The following is an 18,114-nucleotide window of genomic DNA, read 5'->3' as shown; positions in this document are numbered from 1 at the left end:
ATAGTGCAATCCAGGGACATTTGTATTTAAAGGGGTTTCTCCGTAAGAAATCAATGGGACAGTCTTTTAAATGAAGAGAGTTAGTGAAACTGGGATATCACATGCAAAAGAAGATGGACCATTAGCTTACACTATATATAAATATTAATTCATAATAGATTTTAAAATGGACTTAAACATAAGACCAAAACTACTGAACTCAAGAAAAAGAAAATAGGTAAATATTTTGACAGTGGATTTGCTAATGATTTCTTGGATATGATATGAACATATTCTCACAACAAAGTAGATAAACTAGAAAATACTCAGACGTAGTACTGTGAAAGCAGAAGGGGGTCCATGAGAAGAATAAATCCCATGATTTTGTGTGCCAACTAAAACTCTTAATTAAACTTTTGGGGAGAAAAAGTAAAAACTGGAGCTGAAGAGATGGTTCAGCACTTGAGAACACTTGCTTCTCTTGCACAGGACTAAGGTTTAGTATCCAGCGCACACAAGGCAACTTGGAACCATCTGTAACTCCAGTTTCAGGATATGCAACAATTTCTGGCCTCTACATGCATGCTGTAAACATACAAACGTAGTCAAGTATTCATATGTTGAATTAATAACTATCAGCACTCAAATGCTGCCACGGTGGAAGCAGCACACAATCACAATCCTCACCGCCCGCCAAAATGCTCTGGATTCGTGAATGAAACACACATACACACAGACACACACATACACACAGACTCACACACACACACACTCAGAGCCTTCTATTCAATATATTTTAAACATCGAAATGTCTGGACTCATCCAAATATCCCCGCAACTAAAACAGTCTTCCCTCCCATATGCTTTAATTATTTCTTACTAAAGCCTATATTCAATACTGGCAGCCACAGACCCAAGCCTGCAGCCCTCATGCACCATGATCTCCAACTCTTACATGTTGTCAGTGTCTCTGTGTCTTTGTCTTCCTGTCCTACATTTCTCAGGCTAGGACCTTCTCTTTCCCAGGCAATGGTGATCCCCAAGGCCCGCCTCTGTCTCCTGGCCTAGCCATTGGCCACCAGCAACTTTATTACCAATCAGAGCCAACTGGGAGTGAGGACCCTCAGAGTCTTACAGGCAGACATGTGGTTCCCATGTGCTTTTGGGAGCCAAATGAACACAAATAGCATTACAACCAATCCACAACAGTCATAGACATTAAGAAATTAAATATTTAAGTTAAAACTGCATCAAATCACACAGCATTGAAAAGGCAACTTACAAAACGGAAGAAAGTAAGTGAAATTATATTCAATAAGAGATAAAGATATAGGCTACTTAAAACTAATTTTATCATCACTGAAAAAGTAATCTGACAGGTTTGATGTATGGATGGCCAATAAGCACAGGAAAATATGCTCCCAGTCACCAATCATACAAAAACACTAGGAGAGGCCTCCTCACACCCAAATGGATGGGTACTGGGGTTCAGGGTGTTGGGCATAATCTAAGTATTGAATCCAGTGTCATGTGTGCCCTAAGCAAGTGCTCTACCACTTAACTCTATCCTCAGCCCTTTTTTCCCTTGAGTCAGACTCTATGTAACCCAAATAGCCAGAATTCCTGATCCTCTTATTTTATCGCCCAAGAGAGGAACTAGGTGAGAGGATATAATGATGCTCTTACTGTGGGAAAAAGCATGGCAGAAATCGAAATCATTACTACAGCACTACATTATCTATGTACACTTCTGAGTATAGACTCAAACTCAAAGTAGATGTGGCCCTTGGTGAAAATGGGTTGAGTTGCTTCCCAGGGTCTCTGGTCTGGCAGGAAATGGGCAGAGTGTTAATAGCTCTTACAAGGAAAGCAGGGAGGTTTAGGAGGACAATACAGGAATGCTATCCAGGGTCCTGGGTCTCCTCTGCTACTGTGGCAGTGCCAGTGCCAGTGCCAGTGCCAGGGTGGCATTAGCAGCAGTAGGCTTTGCTGATGGCAGGAGGCTGCGCCAAGGTCCAGATGAAAGCTTCTGATGACAGCTTCTGGAGAGAAAGCTCTTTCCCAAGAGTTACAGCTCAGTAAATCAGACAGTCTCAGATTACTCTAGGTAACATAGCTTCTGTACTTTACTAAATGTGAATAGGAATTATACTTTTGGAGGAGTAGAGTGGGTTCCAAGGGAAGATGCTTGGATCCACTGGATCAGTTTGAGAAGCTAGTGATGCTCTATTTGCATGGGGAAGGATTCCAGGTGTTTTTCCTACGTGACTAATAGTCCTGGTCTTCTCAGTGTGGTGTCCTGGTTACATGTTCTAGAGCAGGCAATGGCCTCATTCCTACCATTATCAATTCTGAGATTCACGGTGTTTGAGATCACTAAACCTTCTGAGCTCTTCTGTCTGATGTCATGGTCCACTTGCTCACAATGAAACATTTATCTGTACACCTGTATTCCCAACCGCAGCATTCATAGTAGCTAAAAGGTGAAAGCAATCCCAAATATACATTGATATATGATCAAATAACAAAACATGCCACATACACACATGAAATATTATTTAGACTTAGGAAATTTAGGATGTGCAACAGCATAGTCATGAAATCAAGATGCTAAGAAAAGCAGTGAGTTGTAAAGGTAAACTGCTCTCCCATCCCACTCAGACCAGATACTTCAAGTATTTAGGAGATACTGAAAATAGGAGAGTGTGTTTTGGGACTGGGGTAATAACAGGAGAATCTTAGGCCAAGATGAAAGAGATTTATTGACGAATGGTAGTAATGTCTGTTGCACACTGTATTAATGTTACTGAACAACCCATGTAAAAATGGTTGGGACCAAAGAGATGGCTGAGCAGCCAAGGGCACTGGCTTCTCTCTCAGAGGACTATGGTGGGCTCCACTGCCAGCACCCACATGGTGATTCACAGCTGTCTTTAACTCTAGTACCGGGAGTACCCAATGCTGTCTTCTAGCCTCTGTGGTTACCAGGCAAGAATGTGGTGTAGAGACGTGCAAGCAAGCAAAAATACCTTTATACATAAAATGATAACTAAAAAAGGATCATCAAAATGTTACATTTTTACGTTTTAAGCATTTTAGCACTTCACCACAGTTTTTTTTTTTTCTTTTTTTCGGAGCTGGGGACCGAACCCAGGGCCTTGTGCTTGCTAGGCAAGCGCTCTACCGCTGAGCTAAATCCCCAACCCCTCACCACAGTTTTAAATGGTGTATTTAATGGCTTAAAGATAAAAATGTGGATCAGAGAATGGCCACTAAGAGAATACAGAGCACTCAGGAATGCTTAAATAAATGGAATACAAACCCAGAGGACTAAGAGAATTTTGAGAGAGTCTGTACTGTTATGTTCTATCTTCCTTTCACATTACCTATATCTTTAATAGGGTACAGAGTTGGGAACTATGAATTATATTTCCTAGTGACTATCAAATCAAGAGTATGCATGTTGACTAAGTTCTAGCCAGCAACATATGAACCGAGGCCACAGTCAAAATGTCTGCCATTTCCTTCTTTATGTTTACCCTCCCTAGTACTGAGGATCAAATTCCTATATTCTTAAAGAAATTTGCTTGATTTAATATCAAGAATGGATGTGTAAAGGGTCAACATCTGGTGTTGAGCATTGTCTTATTTTGGCTCCCCAAAAAACCAGGTCTGAGGCTCCTGGAGTCCTTTAATTGCAAATAAAGTGTTGCCATATAAGCAATGGCTGGGTAGAAAGACAGAAAGAAAGGGCAAGGGATTGAGAGAGGGGAGAATGAAGAGAATCACCATGATCCATATTTAGAAGGATCAGATTTAAGAGCTGCAAGAGAGAAAGCAGCCTACAATATAGGTGGAAGGGAATAGGACCCTATAGGGAAAGTAGAGGCTTTCCCAGAAGGTAACAGAGCAACAAAGATAAAACACAGATTTAAACATAGATCCCTTCTGGGATACCAGAGGGAAATGTATGCTAGATATCAGGAGGATTAGAAATGTCCAGCCATTGGGCATACTCGAGGTGTATCAAAATTAACTGGTGTGTGTGTGTGTGTGTGTGTGTGTGTGTGTGTGTGCGCATGTGCATGTGCATGTGCATGTGCATGCGCACATCTGGGCACATGTGTGTTTCATTTGGAGAACTCTTGAACAGTGCCATGCCTAACTATGGAGCCAAAGCAGAAAAATGAATTCAATGCTACAGTCTAGTACATTGAGGTCTCAAGTGAGGTTTGCATTAACCTGGATATGGGGGGTTCACAGCCCAGTCAGCCAATGCACAGTTTATTCAGTTTCAACTTCTTTTAAAAGCAAAGCAGGATAAAAGTTTCCCACAATTTATAGTTCTCACCAGCTGCTGCTTCCCTACCAATAGCATATCTTGGATTGAAGTGATGCAAACCTCTTTGCCAACTGAGAAACTTGTCAGCAGTCCAACTCTTCGATCTGTTAGATGTGCTGTTGTCTAATTAACCTATAAACAAAGTTACTTTCTCACGAGAGAATGATCATGAAGGCCACGTCCTCAGGTTTGCAGCTTACTTGTCAGTAAGAGTCACCAGAATCCTCTGCTTAAGGAAGTGTGCCTCCCCGGTATCTCAGTATGCTGGGAGTGACCAAACCATCCTATCGTGCCCTACAACTGACAAGCTAGGAGCAGTCGCTTCCTGTCATTTCTCTACAGCAGACTAAAATAGTGTCAGATGAAATCCGTAGAGAATGGCTAAGCAGACAGAGTGACCCATGGTCCTGAATAGCCAGAGAAATGCTGCCCTCTGCAGATTAGCTGCCTATCTTTGGGCCAGCACAGGCAAGAGAAAAGTCTCAGTATTTGCATCAGATCCAGTCTTTTCCAATCGCTTGCCCTGTGCCCTAGTGAACTTAAGAACACTTAATAATTTTAGTATTAGTAATTTATTCCACATTTCAACTACATAATTGAGATTGTGCCAAAAGGGAAAAAAATGAAACAAAGTACATTCTTATTAATCTTAGATGTAAGAATCATGGAGTTTTGAGAATTATACAACCCTTGTCCTATAACTAAACCTTCAAGAAGACCCTCTTGGAAGGGTGGGGGAGGGAATGGGGGCTTATGAACAGGAAACCGGGAAGGGGAATAACATGGAAATGTAAATAAAAAAATATACCTAATAAAACATTAAAAAAAAACAAAGAAGTTCCTCTTAAACCTTGAGTGTGATCAAACAAGACTAAGCCAGAAAGGAACATTCTGTTCACTTTTCTGCTAGACTCTAGAACAATCATATACAATACACGCATTGATCACAGACATTTTTTGTCCTCTCCGGCACACATAGAAAGCCATGGGGCCAGAAACTCAGATAATAAACTTCAGTCCAAACACAAGAAGCAAATTAAAATAACAACAACAATAAATAAACCTGGTTTGCTGGCACACACTTATGCTGGAGAGACAGAGACTCCATATCCTCCCTAGCCAGATGGCCAAGTCGACCTGTCCTATTGATGGCACCTGAAGAGTAAACCCCATGGTTGTCCTCTGGCCTCCACACATGCAAGCTCACATATGCAGAGCCACCAGGCCAAACCAGCCTGTAAAAGGTTTTTCATGAGCCAATAAGAAAGCTCAGTGGGTAATGGTTCTTGTGTGGCCAAGCCTGATGTAATCAGTTCACTACCTGGGACATACACTGAAACCTGACTCTTACCAGATGCCCCTGACCTCCTTGTTTTGAGGTTTGGTCTGTTGCTCTGCATTGTAATGCTAACTGCAGACCCCCAAGGCCTGATTCTCCCAGAGACAAGAGTCCATAAGTAGACCCAAGTGATGAGATGTGATCTTTTCCCCAAATTATTTCTGATAAGTGAATAAAGATGCCAAAAGTCAACAGTTGGGCAGAAGACACAAAGACAGGGTTTAGCATTCCAGGACATCTGGCATCAGAGAAGAACCATGAGGGGAAAAGAATGTGAAGGGAGGAGGAAGCCTCCATGGGTCAGGTAGGTTGGCTAATTGGAGTTAAGAGAAGCCCAGACATAGGAAATTTAACTTTATAGTGGGATTATTGGCTGTGAAACAGACATAACAGCAAAAGGATCCATATCTGCCCAGCTCCTTTGCTGATTAATGTAAATATAAACCTTGTGGGTGTCTTTTATCTGGGAACTAAGTGGACAGAGGCAGGGGAGAAACCCTGTGTCAGGATTAAACAATTTCTACAACATTCACACATACAAATCCTGCCATACACACACACACACACACACACACACACACACACACACACACAAACACACAAACATACACACACACAAATAAAAATTGTCACTTTTAAAATGGGGTAAAGGAACTTGTCATCACCCATGAGGATCCCCATGGGGTAGGAGGACGACCTCCCAACTCATTTGTCCTCTGGTCTCCATATACACACACTAACATATATAGACATAAGGACACAGAATACATTCATGAGTTAATTAATTAATTACTTAAAAGCTTTTCTAATTATCTGTTCTTAGCCCCAGCTCACTCTGTCTTTGCTTTACACAGCTCAACTCCCCACATCTGCCTCCCCTTCTCTCATGCCTGTCATGCTTTCATGTGTGTTACTCCTCCTTTAGTGTCCATGTTTAAATCTATATTCGCCTCCTTATAAACTATAGTCTGGTGATTAGACAGATACTTCCCAGGTTGAAAGAACTTGCTGTGCGATCATGAGGCCTGCAGTCCGAATCCCAGCATCCTGCAAACACCAGTCACTACAGCTGCCAGGAATCAAACAACATTTTCTTAGGCAAAAATAATGAAATACTGCCAGTAATTTGGATGAACATACACTTATGAATATAAGGCAAAATGCAAAACTTTGTCCTTTTAAGATGTAGCTCACAAAAAGAGTGAGGACTGGGGTCATGAGTCAAAGGGAAGTAAACATACTGGTTTCTTTTATACCATGTGAACCAAACAAGTACTGTTATCTCTTCAAATCTGTTCCTTTCTCATGAGCCAATTTTAAATAATGCTTTGGAAAACTATCCACCTGGACCTGGATCATTCTGCTCTGTTGTCCCCATCTTGATTTTCCTCACCTCTCTTTCTCCTCCCTCCTTCCTAGTCTTTTCCCCAACTACCCTTCCTTCTCATCCAATGATAGGGTATGCCTTATCCTGGACTCGCCTTGCACCATAATGGCATCACCTTACACAGAGCAGTGTCACAGATTTCAGCAGAATACAGTAGAGGGATGGACTGGGGAAATAGGATGCTCAATGTTCAGCACAGTGATGTGAAGGGTCAACTTCTAGTCGAAGTTCTGTTCTCAGACAGAACAAGGCCTACATTAAACTCCTGGGCTTTGCTATTTCTGTAGATTTCTAATTTCTCAAAGCCTAGCTGAGGAACCACCCATTTAGTTGAATGCTCACTTCATTCAATCATTAATGTTTAGGAGGGTTTCTTTACCCTTTTACATCAATATGGGAAAGTTCACCAACAGTAATAATAGTCTTGAATATAAGATCTGTTTGTCAAGTCCATTTTCCTCATGAACAACTATTATAAAAATTAAGACCAGCATGAAGGCTCAGCAAAAGGCTTTTGCCACAAAGCTTGATGACTTGAATTCAATACCTGGATCATATATGGTAGAAGGAGCTACCACCCACAAGTTGGCCTCTGACCTCTGCACCATACATGTATATACATACATACACATAAAAATGCGATGAAAATTTAAAATGGAAAGCCTAACAAAATTGAGTATAATTCAGCCAAGGTACCTTTAGTGCAATTCGAGTTGCTTTATCTTCTGCTGACTTAACAATACAGAGGGGGAATGGAAAGAAATGACCTATTGTTTTGACTGTGCCTAAACCTCAAGCATGCCCAAGAGAAGGCAAGCCTGGAGGATGGGCAAGGTCCTAGAGGGATTGTACCAAAATATCACCACACAGTAGAGAACACATGTAGTCAGAAACTACTTAAACAGAATGTGTAAGTCCTCAATACATAGGACACAGTTGATGGTGCTTGGGGTGCAATTCTTAGGGGCCCTGCAGTGTGTAAAATACATGACACTTGTGTTATATAACTGTCTGGGATTCAGTGAATCTATATGCTTCATTTCTAGCTTTGGATTACCTCAGCGGACCTTTGTGGAGTTTTTTATCGATAGAGTAGCTCTTTACCTCCTCATAACCTTATTATGCTTTAGGCTTTTATTATTTTATTTTTCCCTCCCACTATTTAAAGTTGACCAGAAGAAAAGGGTTGTGTTGAGGCTAAGTTGGTTGGTCCGGTTTTCTTCTTGGAGGTAGGCTTCTGAACATCAAAATATCTGAATGGACCACCTCACCTCTAGATCCCAATGAGGGCTTTTCAATAGAACCCAACTGAAATTGTCTGATTGTCTCTTCTCAAAGATCAGGAAAAAACAACAGTGCCATTTCAGACCTCTTATAGAGGGAGGGGCATGTGGCTGCCTCAGTATTCTGTTGCTCGTGATTTTTGTAAAAACTGAATTTTTAAAGTCTGTTAATGTTTCACAAAGAAGAAAGCCACAGTTTGTTGTATCCTATCGTTTTATAGCTTTACATTGTGTGTTTCTTCCTTTTAGGAGAAACCCTACCCAGTACAAGCCATCACATGCACAGAATGTCCAATGAGTGAGTTGGTTCTCCACAGTCCTTGGTGTAGTACTTAGTTTAGTCATTTACATTCTTTTGTATATGAACCCCAATAGGCTTATATGTTTGAATACTCAGTCATCAGGGAGTTGAATTATTTCAACTGGCCTTTGGGAAGAGGTATGGCCTTATTGGAGGAGGCATGTTATTGGAGGAGTGGGTTTAGAGGTTTCAAAGTCCAGTGTATCATTCTGGGATATATTAGGATGTATAGCTCTCAGTTACTGCCCCAGCACTTTCTTATTTGCCTCGGGCCATGATAACGTGTACTGATTTTCTAAAACTGTAAGCAAGCCCCCAATTAAATGTTTTCTTTTACAAGAGTTGCTTTAGTCATGGTATCTCCTCATAGCAATAGAATAGTGACAAACAGAGTTTATTTGACTTACAATTTCAGGTAACAGTCCATTATTTCAGGAAAATCATAGGAATTGCAGGAATTTGAGGCAGATGGCTGAAGAATATTCACAGTCAAGAGTAAAGAGAGCATATTTGCACGGATAGTTACTTAGAAGCTTTTTTCACTTCTATATATAGTTCAGGGCCCAACCTAGGGAATGGTGTTGCCCATAGTGGGCTAGGACTTCTTACTAAGTATTCAAACTTATGAACCTTTGGCAGCCATTCTCATTCTAGCCACCATAATCCCTTGTTCCCTAAATTGATTCTGGCCAGGATATGTAATGACAGTAAGGCAAATAAGACTAGAACAAAAATTGGTACCAAGAGTAAGATAGTCGTTGGGTGCTGAGATTAAAAAAAAAATTCAAGATATCTACCACCACCACCACCACAACCACCAAAACGTGCCTATAGTCCAACATGATCGAAACAATTCCTAAGTAAGACTCTCTTCCCAGGTGATTCTAGATTGTGTAAAAATGACAGTTAAAAGTAGCCAACACAATGACCAAAACAAAGAAGAAAAGCAGCCTTAGAATATAGCCCCCTTTTCCATCACTGAGAAAGTGAGAACTCACTACTGCCCAGGATAATCATGACAATAGCATTTCAGTAGGAAGAGACATGTAGTGTGTAACAAGACATTCTATTACCAGTAAACGATACCATCTCAGTGGAAACCACTCTTCATTTAGTATTTTATGTTGTGGTATAATGTGTGATGCTCATTCTCAGAAGAATTGTGAGAACTTTGCAGTAATTCTGGATGGCTTACAACCCCTGTTCCTGCTGCTGGATTAATGAAGCATAGCTATATTTATGGGTGAGGTTGTGTGGGAGCCATATTGGATTTGGGCCTGGTTGCTTTGTCACTGTCTGGCCTTAGTCTTAGATTGTAGGATCAAAAGCCTCTCCCTGTAATTTACAGCACAAGAAGTTTGCATTCACGGAATGTTTCAGCCAGAACAAGACTCTTTGGATCTCCAGCAAGGTTTGACCCCTACTGAGCTCTGCCTTTGCACGTGGAAGCTTTTTGTCCCCTACTGGGAACAGTCTGGCCAGGTACTTCTCACCTGAGTCAAAGAATTAGGTTGGCCTTCCTGGTTATTTTCCTAATTTATTCAGGTCACATAGTCGGTCCTTTGTTACCGAAGTCTCAGCCAGGGTTCCCCACTGTGCTTGGCAGATTCCTGCTAAGTGGTGTTCTTTGGAAATATAGTTTGGTCAATAGAGAAACCAGAAGCTCTTCCTCTTCTGGCTTGAACCGAATAACCTGTGTGTGTGTGCTTCTTTCATCCTGCAGGCTTTCACCCGATTCTCAGTACCTTGTCGGTGCTGGTGCCGACAAGGTTGCTTTTCGGGCCATTCAGATTCTCATTTAGCTACTGTTGAAGAGTTAAATTTTACAAAGTTCGGACATGCCACTGGTCATCTGGAGCCGCCCCCTCCTGGTCATCTGGAGCTGCCCCCTCCCCTTCCCTCACTCCCTAAAGATGAGTCACCCCCCTGCATTGCTGAGATGCTAGATTGCACGTACCCTTTGCTGATGTAATTCTGAGCCAAAAGTAACTGTGCACCATTCGAACCAGCCAATCATGTGTAACCACGCGAATTCCCCTGGCTTTCCCTATATAAACCCCCACCTTTAGAGGCTCATGGTCGATTCCCCTGTCTCCTGTGTGTGAGACACGTGTTGGCCCGAGATCTCGTTAATAATAACAAAAATTATTGCCTCTTGTTGTTACATCACGACTGGCTATTCATGCTTCCTGGGGCACCCCATCCATGACTAGAGCAAGAGGCTCCCCAACTCGGGGACGGCTCTTACACTGTTAGCTGTTGGAACACGAGCAAGCCACTTAAAATTTCAAAATCTCAATTTTCTTATCTCATACGATGTGATGAAGATTGTGAATCCATTGCAATGTCTATTGTGTAATAAATTTTTAATAAATTATGAGAACATCATCAACAAATCTAGACTACAAGCTTTTAAAGGGTATGGTGTCATATTTTTTCAGACTAAAGAATTCAGATATTTAAAGTCCTCTAATTTTATGAGGTATGTCCATTTGAGCACACATAATTCTACCTTCATGAAAATTGGGAACACAAGAACTGGCTGGCAGAATTAGGGGTTCAGCTGTTGCCCATGTTTTGAGGGAGGTCAGAGGTCAGATAGCGTGGGCTTGAAGTTTGGTTTTCACTCTTGCTGAATGGGTTCTTGGTTAAGGCAGGTAATCCCTCTACACTCCATTTCAGTATCTGAAAATGAGGCACGATTACTGGATAAACAAAACAGTGGAAAGAGTGCCCAGACCGAGCTCTGTACGTTATAGATGGCTCAGTTAAAGCTTGCTATTGCTATCATTGACTTCAGGAACATCATTCTGGCTCAAGTACCAAGTTCTAAAGGAAATGCTGACGGCCAGCAGATCACATGTAACAATAACAGGTGATTTGATTTGGGGAAAAGCAGAGCATATCTAGGCAAACAGCACAAAGAAAGCCAAAGACAACTGGAAACATGGCTGCTTTCACTACCCAGTGGAGACAGCTCACACTGATGTTATATTTGGGCAGCCATGAGCTCTTTCTGCATCATCACAAGTACACCAGCATTTATTTACAGAACACTGTGTTAGGGCAGCTGGGAAAGTCTTAAAGGAAATGAAAAGTAGAACCTAAGAGAAACAGAGTCTGGGGAGGGGAAGACTTCTGTGTGGAGGACATAGAGACTGATAGAATATACTTAAGTATAATTTGTGTGTGGGTTTGCTTCTTGTTTTTCTTTGTTTTTTAACTCAACTCTCATGTATTCCTAGTAACAATCAAGAATGTAGCAAGAATGCAAAGAATCAGGGAGTGGATTATACAGGAGAAAGTGTGGGAGTTAGGAAAGCCATTCTAGTAGTATTTTTTCCTATTCATGTCAGCAAGGGTTTACTGAACATCCCTGTGTAGCAGGTCTGTGCTGTGAAAAATAAGATAAAGAGATACTATGCATCGCTGACCACATTCCAATGACTATGCAAATCCAGCCAGGAATACATTTTTAAAGCTTTCTCTTGTCCTATGATCAGAGAAACAAGCATTCTTAAGTGACTACATAAGGTAGATAAGAGAGCAGAGAGACAGAGACAGACAGAGTGGGTCAAAGATGTACCATGACATGAAACTACAGTTCAAACCCAGGAGCCTTTGGAAATGACAGACCTAACTAGAGTACTGGAGAGTTTAGAGGAAAGGCTGAGAAACACATGCCCAAGTATTAGGCATGCAGAAAGAGCATGTTCTTTGGAACATCTGCAGGTGGGAATGGCAAGGAGCAGCATCTGCTGAGATATACCTGAATTCAGCTGTTATTGCAGATGGTGTACTGGAGAGAAACAGTTCAGTATTCTGAGGATGTAAGGCTGGAAAGAACAGTATATATCAGAGGAGATACAGAACAGCATTAGCTTTCCAGGAAGGTGGGGAAGCTCCACCCAAGCATGTCAGACAGAGATATACCATAGATTTGTTTAAATTTTATGGACAGTGCAGGGTTAAGTGTAGAGTGTATTAATAAGGCATAGGAATTCCTACATGTAAGAAAAGTTTACGCCAGCAGCAGTGTGTTTTCTCTCACAGTGAAGGGGTGGTGACAGGAGGGCAGGGCTCTCTGCAGTTTGGCTTTGTCATGCTTTGCTCTCATAGAGGCCATTCTGCCATAAGAAGATGGTTGGTTGAGCACAAGACCTTGCAATTGTGTTTAATGATACAAGAATGGGATATAAGCCAACAGTTCCTTTATCATCCATCATAAAGTCCCTTCCAGAGACCAACAGCCTCAGTAGATTTCTGCAAGTCAGGTACATACCACCTCCAATGGCCACCTTTGGCTGTAAGAAAAGCTAAGCAAGCAGTAATTCTCCTTGTATAAAAGGTCTGGGCATGGGAAACTGGGAATAAACAACGAATAAGTTAAGCTACCATTTCTTCTACCACAGGGAGCAGGTGAGATACAATGAGGACCTGCAGGAGGCTAATGGTAACAATACATGCCTTTAGAAGAAATGTGGAATGTAGAAATTCTTCTAGTTCTTGATGTGGAGTCTCATAGGAAACTCAGCAAAAGGCTGGATGTAAGTTCAAAAGCCAAAGGCTCAGGGCTGGGTCTGAGACTCTAGCTGTGAGCAGGGGCCATTAGAAGAGTCTGGACACTCCAGGATGGCATGGAGCAGAAAGAGAATCAGGCCTCAGTAATGACATGCTTTTAGAGCAGAGGCATAAAACAAAGACCTTAAGGAAGAATATAAGGAGATGACCAGAGAGGAGAGCCGGGCAGAGAATTTCTAGAAAGAGACTCCAGAAGGGCGAGAAATACCAAAGATGTCTAAAGGTAAAAGGCTGGAAATTGGATAGAGAATTTTGTCATATGATTTCATAGCTGGTCTCGATCTGAGCCATCTATTGGTGGAAATGGAACAGTCCATTTCCCTGTATTGTAAAGGAAGGCACATGGCTAGTTTAAATTCCTTCTTAGCAGAGGCTCTAAAAATGCAGAGGAAGAAAATCAATGCAGTAGGAAGTAGAGAAAAACATTAATGGCTTGACAGGGGTATAGTTAGGGATTAGGAGAAAGGCCAATGGGAAGGGAATGGTTGAAGACACAGAAGACACTTGTAGGAATGAGAAAAGGCATTCAGGCATCGCCCTTTATCCATGGCTTTGTATTTTATTGCCTTAGTTATTTATGGCCAACTCCCTGCAGCCCCCAAACTTCCAGAAATAAATAATGCATAAGTTTTTTTCAGTAAGTCTTATTAAAGCATCTTGTTCCATTCTGTTTTGTTAATGCCTTTAGGGATTACTTTTATTATGATTTTTAACTACGTGTAGGTATGTGTGTCTGCATGTCTCTGGTTTCCACATTCTCTAGAGTATGAGACAGTCCTGAGTTGCATGAAGTGGGTGCCCAGTACCAAACTCAGGGGCTCTCTGAGAGCAGCAAATTCTTTTAACTGCTGAGCTGTCTCCAGCCCCTTCAGCTGCACCTAATTAACAACTCAATGCTGTCCTAGGGGTGCATAGGAAAAGCCCTAACACACATTTCAGACATCCAAGGGATGTGTTCTGCAATGGAAGAGGTAGCAACTGTAATCATGACTGCTGGACCAATTTTAGTTGTCTGTAAAAATGGGGGCCACCATTCCTAGCTTTGCTGCACTTAGAATCTGAACAGTATGAAGCTTTTGAGTCCAAAGAAAAGAAGAGGAATGCTGTTGGGAAAGAATCTGAATTGCCCCCCCCCCATACCATCTCTGTATTTAAAATTATAGGAAACCTACATGGTCAGTAACACAGATGACAAGACTGCAAGACTCACAGTCATTATACACAGTACATCTTACATCAAATACTATCTTGCGCGTGGTATTTCTTAGGCCCAACATAATTCCATGTGAGCCTCAGTCTGAGAAGACGTGCTAATTTGCCCTATTCTATTTTTTCACAGGCCATCACACCAACCTTGGAATACAGTTGGATAGCAAAGTTATGCGAAGAGTCCCTGAGTACTACAAGAGCTGGGCTACACAGAGAGTGTGCTCCCCTGACTTTGCATGGCACATGCTTGTCTGACAGTCCATGGAGCATATACTTCTGGCCTATCCTTGGAGCATGCTCATCTGACTAAACATTGAGCATGCTCATCTCACTAACCATTGAGCATGCTCGTCTGACTGACCATGGAGCATGCTCCTCTGACTAACCATTGAGCATGCTCATCTGACTAAACATTGAGCATGCTCATCTGACTAACCATTGAGCATGCTCCCCCCCCCTCCCCATACAAGGAACGTGCTCTTGAGAACTTGCATCTATCTGCACTCAGAGGAACAGATGTGCTTTCATTTTCCTAAGCAAAATAACAGGAAGTATCATCATTCTTGAGGTCACAGTATTCATAACAGGAATGTGTGGAGAGTCACATACGTGAGATCAATTGGAAGCATGGTGTCTGGTTCAGTCCCTATCTTGAGGGGGATAAAATAATCTCAGTTCTCAAATGGTGTCAGTCACCATAAGGACCCAGCCCAAGAGGACTAAGCACTTCTGTAGTCCCTTATAATCTGAGCTTGAAAGGGGCCTCTGCCTCTTCAGCCAGCTGGGCAGCTCACAGAAATTCTATCCTTGCAAACGGAGCTATAGGTACCAGAGAAGCAGCTCTTCCCTCTGATTAGTGGAACAGCTATGACAGAAATTGTCTTTTCCCCAAGACATAAAGTGACATTTTAAAGGAGAAGCCTCTCTTTTGATGCCATGGAGTCATTTAAAAATAAATGTAAATGCTCCAAAGAATGTCTGTTTAAGCACAGCTGTAAATCAGGGACACAAGACCATTCACTTCAGCCATCTCTCTGCCGGATTCACTTCTTGATCCTCAGATTATGTAAGAATCAAATCCAGTACTATCTTTACTTTCAAAGTCAGTTTGCCTGTTTTGCTGGTGACTACATGGTATGTTAGAGCCTTGTACATATGCTTCAGTTTCCAAACCTAATTGTGATCATGGGCCGGTAAGGTCGAGGACCAGGTCATGAAAGCCATCATAGCTTACCCACCTGGGTAAGCTTGTAGGAATATTGCCAAATGAATGGGAGACTGATGAAAACTGGAGTACAGTAGTGGGTGGGTTGCTAAGCAGCCTGGTAAAGAGGATTGCAAATTAGGTCCCATTAGTAGAAAAGGTGGGGTGGACAGTGAGAAAGACTGCTTTTCTGGGCCAGCAAAACTGGGTCCTAGTCCCAGGCTGGCTTGTTGGGCTTCACTCACTCAACAAATAATCCTTGAATTTCTAGGCATTTGACAGGCTCAGAATAAGACAACATTTCTTCTCCCAAAACATACTGAAGGTTTCTAAGTAGATCACAAGAGAGATATGGGAAGACATTGCACCTTGGTCAGTAAACGTGGGGTATGTGCTGAGCAAGAGCCTTCTAAATCAAGTTGTTGTCCAGGAAAGCATTCTGAAGACTCTTGCTTCATACCTTGAGGGATACAAAGGGTCATTTGTAGACTGGTGGAAAAATTTACCCACCACAGGGAAAGGGACTAGTGTTTCAGTTATTCTGCATCATGAAATGTAGGAGGTGGCATTTGACAGCTGATAGCATAGCCAGAGGTGTATCTAACCTAAGTTACATTGCAAAGTAAAAATGCCATTGAGTCAGTACAATTTGCAGTTGAAAGTAGAAGTCCAGAGACAAGACAAAACTGGGTTTAAAGATAAGCTTTGACATACACCAATCACATGACAGTAATCACTTTAAAAAACAAAACAAAACAAACAAGCAAACAAAAAAACCAAACACTCTTCAAGTTTAGTTTCCTTAGCACAGTGTTCTCCTGATTTGGTTATCTATTGATGTCCAGCAACTCCTCTCATATGAAATGCCTTAAGACAACACATATTTAGTAATTCTCAGGGTCATTATGAATTAAGAATGTGTTATGGCTTAAATGAGGCCCTTGCTTCAAGGGTCTATCACATGGCTGCAACCAAAGTCAACCATGGTTGTGGTGCCATCTCAAGACTCCAGAAGCTCATTTACAGGTCTCTTGGCAGTTTGGTTCTTGCTGGCTGGTGACCAGAGTCTCTCCGGAGTTCTTTACTATGTTTTGCCCTCCTAAGGCAGTATATAGCTTCCTCAGATCCAGTGGAGATATGGTGTTGACTGGCAAGACAGTGTAGAACTAGAGTTTCATAAAGGTTATTCATTGTTAGAGCCCGAATGTGCAGAACTAGAGTTTCATAAAGGTTGCTCATTGTCAGAGTCCGGATGTGCAGGGCGGGATGTGCCTGAGGGAGAGCCAGAGATAGGACTTGCCAAACCAGCTATCAGCCTCAAGGACACTGACCATCCGTAGCCACCCCCTCCCCTTCCTTCACCCCCCTGAGTGAGATGAGCCACCCTACCTGCCTGCTGAACTGCTAGATAACACATACTACTTGCTGATGTCATTTCGCGCCGAAAGTAACCGTGCACCTTTTGAATTGACCAACCATGTGTAACGGCGCGAATGCCCCTTACCTCCCCTATATAAACCCCCAAGTTTGGAAGCTTGGGGTTGATTCCTCTGTCTCCTGTGTGAGATTCGTGTCGACCCGGGATCCCGCTAAGTCCCGGGATCTCGTTAATAAAAGCTACCTCTTGCTGTTACATCAAGAATGGCTACTCGTGATTCCTGGGGGCACCCCACCCCGCGATCGGAGTGAGAGACGCGGCTCCCCGTTTTGGGGTATGCTCTTTCATTTGGGGGCTCGTCCGGGATCGGAGCGTGACCCCCCCGGAACCCCGAATGCCACTTGGAGGTACGTAAGTGTGAGTGCTGGAAAGCAGCCGCTGAATGTGTGCGTGTGTGTGTGTGTGTGTGTGTGTGTGTGTGTGTGTGTGTGTGTGAATAAAGTCCTATAGTCTGTGTTTTTCGGTACCGGTTTAGTGTCTTAGTGCACTGTCTGGGTAGATGAAGGATTCCTGCCCTGTGCACGAGAGTCTTAGTGCACTGTCTGGGCAGAAGAAGGTTTCCTGCCCTGTGCACGGGTGGAAGAAGGTTCCCCACCCCGTAGAAAGCTAGGTTGAGAGTGCACTGTCTGGGCAGAAGGAGGATTCCTGCCCTGTGCACGGGTGGAAGAGGGTTCCCCACCCCGAAATGGCACCTGTGAGTAGATGAAGGATTCCTACTCCGAATAGTCTTTTTCTTTCTTTTTTCCTTTTTAGAAAGCACACCGGGGGACGCCTCAATCGCGCAGGCTCTGGGACACGTGAGAGATGTTCCGAGAGCCAGCCTTTGTCGGGAGGACCCGGCAACTGACAGGCAAAAAGATCTGACTGTGACTTGACTTCGGAGGTCGCGTTCTGCTGCCTATTTGAGTATAGGCACGGACTAGTGTGCTTAGATGTGTTAGTGTCTGTTGTCTGTATTCTGTTTCTGTGTTTGGTATCCCAGAAGCAGCTAAGGTTAAGCTGCAGTTTGGGCCATGTACTGAAGGTACCAGGCATCTGTGGAAATTGGATA

At 42.6% G+C, this 18,114-nt stretch overlaps 1 pseudogene; it reads left to right on the top strand.

Moving 5' to 3' along the window:
• Uba52-ps25 (ubiquitin A-52 residue ribosomal protein fusion product 1, pseudogene 25) overlaps positions 1-17,910 on the top strand; it is a 40,360-nt pseudogene extending 22,450 nt beyond the window's left edge.
• The last annotated feature ends 204 nt before the right edge of the window (positions 17,911-18,114 follow it).

Source organism: Rattus norvegicus, chromosome 3 (assembly GCF_036323735.1).
Source record: "Rattus norvegicus strain BN/NHsdMcwi chromosome 3, GRCr8, whole genome shotgun sequence".
In the NCBI taxonomy this organism is placed as follows: Eukaryota; Metazoa; Chordata; class Mammalia; order Rodentia; family Muridae; genus Rattus; species Rattus norvegicus.
Note: the sequence above shows the minus strand (reverse complement) of the source record. Positions and strands in the feature narration are given on the sequence as shown.